Below are 6,265 nucleotides of genomic sequence, written 5' to 3' on the forward strand. Positions count from 1 at the left end.
AGTTATAATACTGATAAAAATGATAGATTAGTAACATTATTTGTGAGAAAACTATTGCCCTGCGTGTGTATATCTACAGGGTTAAATTGTCTACAACATGTAGATTCAAGGGGTATATTTATAAAGAATCACCCTCTTTTATGATTTGATATAGAATGTTTATCACATTATGTTGACTTATGTCAGTATTATGTCAGTGTTATGTTGAGTTATGTCCATGTTATGATGACTTATGTCAGTGTTTTGTCAATGTTGTGTATATATATTTCAGAGTTTGTTGTAACATTTCAAATACATAAAATAAAGCAAGGTGAAACACCTATTTATTGTTCAATATGTTTTTTATTGTATAATAACGATGCATCAATACATATTTATCATCAATAAAACATTTTTGAAAATGATTACATCATTGTTTATATTTTCACATACAACACACACACACACACACACACACACACACACACTATACACAATACACATACATTAGAACATTCTGATAACTAAAAGAATACATGTAGGTTTTATACAGTGGTAAAGGAAATCAAAGAAATAAAAAAAATCATAAACCAAAAAAAAAAAAACGATTTTACGACCATTCCTCCCATTCTTTCACGGCCCGTTTTCTAGGTTTCTTTGCATTAGTAGCAGTAGTTCTAACGGGGGATGCTAAATCGGGAGGGTTGGCTGATCTACCTTGTTTAATCAGGAGATATCTAGCCCGAACGTGGGTATTGGGTATTTTTGAGAGAGGTATATCGAGGTCGGAACAGGCTAACAGAAACTCATGCCAACCTATGGGCCGTTTAAAGTTACTACGCAATTGCGGTGTAGTGAGTCTCTTTAATAATAATCCTACATTAGACCCTCGTGTAATACTACCCTTATGTATCAATTCGTCCATAAGATTCCATCCCACAACACCGTTAGATTGGGTTATCATATCCAAGAGATACTGCGCATTTTCTCTGTTTCGCGCGGCTATACTTTTCAAAAAATGACTGCCGTCATCACTGATTTGTCGGTCTGAACGAGTGCTCGCGGTTGTCACAGCGACACCTGTTGCATTGGCGGATGTATTATCATTATGACCTGGGGTCGTGGCGACATCTGGTGGTAATGATAGGGATAACATGCTCGTCTCCTGTTCACCTTGCTTGACTATAGCCAGATAGCGCTGTAATAAGGCGGTATATTGTAGAGCTTTTTCGTGAGTATTTAGATCGCTCCTATTTAACACTTCCCTCATATTATCATCCAACCTGTTTTCAGCAACTTGTCTTATAGGCACTGGACCATGATCGTCTCGTAAACGCTGTATCTCCCGCTGGGGAACTAGATACATTTTCTCAGCACTCATTTTGACTCAACCAGAACGTTTAAAGAGACTTGATATGAACGGTAGCGCTATACTTAATAGTGGAAGGAGGAATCCGCTACCACTTTGATTAATAGCCCGTCTCTTCTTAAACCACCCAATTTTTTTATTTGCTATAAATTTGATTTGGGCCTTCTTTTTAGAGAGATTCTTATACTGAGACCCATTCAACGGTATATTACCCTTGAATATGTTAAAAGCTAGCTCGCACAGTGCTAGTATCAATTCCTTTGATGCTGTTTGTAGAATAGACTTTCTCTGCCCCGGGCTAGCCTTTTGTAACATCCTCAAGAGAGGTAAATTACGTTTAATACGCTCCGACATGTTGAGTGATGGATAGGTTAATATTACAAACGTTTTTTCTGAATATACACGGCTTGGTACGGGGCTAACAAATCAGTTCTGAGCCGGTAGGCGTCCGGTGTCGTGGTTTTATAGTCGATTAAAAGATAGCCGTAAGGTATAGAGGTTGCATCTTTGAATGCGTCCATAAAATAACGTGTATTACCGGGGTACATTTGGCGTGCCAATACAGAAATTTGCGAGGTATCTCTAGGATTTTTAAATAAAATCATATAATTGGTATTAAGGCTTATGTTTCTACTAGCAGAGCCCTGTACAAATATGTTTTGAATTAAATATAGAGCAGACAGGTTACGATGATGGACAAATTGTGTAAAGACTTTACCAACCTCAAGATTACTAGACGCCTCATTCATCATATCATCTAATATTAATAAACAATTTTTAGTTGGGGGCAGTAAATCATCATCATCTAACTTTTGAGGTAATCCTTGCACAAAATGAATGTTTCTTATTGTTAACAATCGGTCATATAGCGGTTGCCAGCAATCATATATGTATACGATATGATCAATTTTATGAGATATTAGACGATCGGCCTCTCGTAGTAACCCCTCCACGAAATACGTTTTGCCAGAGTTAGATGGACCGCTTATAATACATGAAAATGGGTGGGCTAGTCTAAAATCAAAATTGACATCATCCTTTAGGACGGATGATTGTTTTTCCATATTTAATAACCGTAGGGTAACGTTGTACCATCTGATAATAACACCCTCTTATTGTAGACGATTCTGAACTTTTTAACAATAGTCTGGTTCTTCAAAGTAAGGTTCTTTTTAACGCGTATGATATTTTCGGTGTGGGCTAAAAGATGTGTTGAATCATCACGTTCAGAAATGAACTGACTTACTAATTGCTTCAAGTTGTCCAATTTAATCACCTCTGAGTTGACGGCGTTCAAAGTGATCCCCTTGGCCTTCATACAAACTGCACCACCAGAAGTGCGGTATCCATAAGTCTTTGGACCCCCGGAGCAAAACTCTATAATATAATCACCCTCCGAAATTTCATTTGTAAGATCACCTAAATACGGTCCTAGCGTTGGAGCCCAAACACCTGGCTTCTGTAAAAATACCACGCTGTCCGTATCACTGTATAATAATCGATCGTTCAATTTATCCATGAGATCATAGAGGGCTAATCTCGCATAAGCAGTTGTGAAGGCCCCTAAAAATACATTAATATCGTTAGTACGAGTCATAGTTCCGGATGTATTCACATACTGCAATAAAACGACGTCCTCTGAGACGAAAGAAAAATATTTGACATCCACACCTCCTCCAAAAATGAATCGTGAGAACTCTTCGGGGTCTCTTAACAGTACTGTGGTAGGCAAATTCTCTCTCATTGAAAAACGGCCCCATAGATTATTTAAAATTAATTTATTAATAGACCGTCGCGCATGGTTTAATGTAATATTGCTGGGATTTAAACTGATACCCTGTTTCTCACGATAATCGTCGATGTATCTGTCTTTATCTTCCTGGGTCACTACATTATCAGGATAACCGCTTGCTTCCTGCTTATATTTTAAAAATGTTTTAACATAGTCAGTAAATAGACAATCAGATTGCTGGGGAAAATGCCATACTTCATACAATTTCACCAATGTATATCCTTTTTCTATAGCCTTCAATACTTCCAAGCTCACCCAGGTTCCTAATATAGCGCGCTCACCGTCATTATGATTACATTGTTTCAGCTGATTTAATTGGTCAGCACATTTGGCACACAGGGGAAACATTAATTTACCCGCCGTCCGATAAGGAAGCACTGGATGTAATAACCCTCTAGGGGGCAGTAGACGCGCTTTTATCAAACCAAAATAGTTCTCTATCGGTAGAAAATCTTTAAAAATGATTTCAGGATGGCCTGTAGGATATGTCTTTGTAGCTTGGCAAAACAGGTAAAGGCTCGTGAAATCAAAATATCTTATTTCCTCATCATCATCATATGAGACTTTATGATATAATTTATACGCGTTTGTCCGACCTCCAAAAAGCGCATCTCGAGGTCTCAGACGTTCCGGTATTTCATAGTTATTCATAAATGCTATAACGTTAGGGTCTGTCTGTTTCATTCGATTCCATTCACACTCCCACATTACTTCAACCGTTAGATTATAAACGCTCCTAAGAATTTCTAATTTATCGTTAAATCGCATGTGCAAAACCCCATAAGAAACGCCTGATAAGGGGTTGATACAGTTCGAGTCATATTGACAATCATGTCCGTGAAAAAAACATCCGTTGAATTCAAATGCATGGTTCAGGCCATTGCATTCATAAAAACCATCAACATAGTAATGTCCAAACTGTGCCTCGCCCGTGTTTACCGCATGTTGTATTGACACGCCGCGTGAATAGGATAGATATTCCAACCATTGGATGGAGACATTTGAATGACTTTTGTGCTGCGATGTATAACATCCATTATAAGTTAAAGCAATCGTATCACGGGTTAAAAAATTTGATTTAAATACATTCATACAACAGGAAGCTAACGTACTGTAGTTGAACGGATCTACACCTGTACATTCTATGAATTCAGATCTATATTTCAAACAAGCAGCTTTCAATAAAATCACATCATTAGCACCATATCGTGATATCTGTTCTTGGAAGTCAAATATGTCGTGCTTGACACTGTCATACCACATATCAAATGCAGCTCGGTCCTTATTGGACATAAAAGCGTAGCCATAATATTCACGAGAGGGGTATGGGCCTATGTAATATTCATTCTCTTTTATATTAAACTTGTGAGGAAAATAACCCTTGTCTTCACAATGCAAATTGAATGCGGCAGGTGTTTTTGCGAGTCTCATTGGAAAATGTGCATAACTGTCAACATAGCCATGTTTAAATAGATTATCGTACATAAATATTATTCTAGCACCAGACAAAATCAGAGAGGGTGTAACATTCATTTTTGTTAATTCGGACAATAGCAAATAATTATCGAAGCCTGATGCATTATGCGCAATCCATGTATATTCCCTATATTTTAATACCCTAAAATGATTCAATAAATCACGCACACAGCCATCCCCACGGGCACTAAACACTTGATCATTAAAAGTGATAGCATGTACATAATTAGCAATATGTCTACCATCCTCAAATCTTGTCTCAAAATCGTAAAATATTAACTTTTCATTGGGTTGTTTAGCAATCACCGGTTGAATAAAACATGAATGATTATTATCGGGCGATAGGTTTTCTGAACAAAATGGACACTTGCCTATAATACATTTGTGTGCCTTTGATGTTTTATAATATCGTCTGTTACATTCTTCACAGTATTTAACCACAGCGCATTGTGATGGAGATAATGACCCGTTTTTCATTGGTTGTAATAACCTGTGTTTATCAAAACAGAATTTCGATTTACATATACGCCTACAATCAATACATTTTATTGTCTTTTTTGGATATTTACAACAATCTAAATTATTACATACCCCGCATTTATAAAGGCATTCATGAAATCTTTCATCATTATAACCTCTATGGCAATAGGTACAAACATATGAGGTGCCAAGAAACCGGTTTAACTTTGTTATTAAATAATAGTGATTTTCATGGAGATATAGAAAAACGGTACTAACATTATGCTGGTCGGTGGTTTGGTATTTCAGTAATTCATGAGTTAAGGTTCTATGGAATATTACAATCTTTATATTAAGCATTTTTTCAAATAAGGCCACTTCATTAAATGAAATTTCATGATTTTCTGTGAAACCCAAACGATGGTGTAAACATCTTGCTACTTGCTCCAATTCAATAATTGATTGTTTCTCATTTAGAAACCGCGCTAAACATATACTGAAGCACAGATTGTTTCCAATATTTACAGGAAAATAGAGAGCTAATTTTTTTTTTATAATTAGTTCATTATGGGCTAGCCTGGCTAGTTTTGTCCGGCCCCCGCCCCCCTGTGACATAGCTATCGAACACGACAGTTGAAGTGATTCATCACTTGGTATACTTTCATCACTTTGTAATATATTCTCAAAAGCCCTTACCATTAATTCTGGTTCATAGTTGTTATCGGGTGATAATATTGATTGGACTGTGCCTTGAAAACTATCCCCCGTAACACGCATGTTTAAAATAGACCCCTCCCCCCCTATCCTTCTCGAGAAGGTTATTATCGAATTCACCGTATCATGAATATGATTTACATAAGATACAATATCCCCCGCAGTAAAGCCTCTGAAATTAAAACGGCGGCTTAGATTTACACTATTGAAACGTGGTTGGGCTAATATTACATATTCTCCAATATTTCCACCTGACCGACGCAATGTAATTATATCATCATCGTTTAAAATAGGTGGTGAGTAATTATGGCCCCCCTGTTGTAATATTACCCTAGCTTCAGTTAAACATGAATTAAAGTGAGAGACATCTGTTTCAGAGATAGCATGAATTGTATTAACACTGTCCAAAACACTTACAGTATCACTCAATACACGGTTAAAATAATCACAAACTCCATCATCACATATGCGACGGG

The sequence above is a fragment of the Borostomias antarcticus genome (assembly GCF_949987555.1).
Source record: "Borostomias antarcticus genome assembly, chromosome: 4".
Classification (NCBI taxonomy): domain Eukaryota; kingdom Metazoa; phylum Chordata; class Actinopteri; order Stomiiformes; family Stomiidae; genus Borostomias; species Borostomias antarcticus.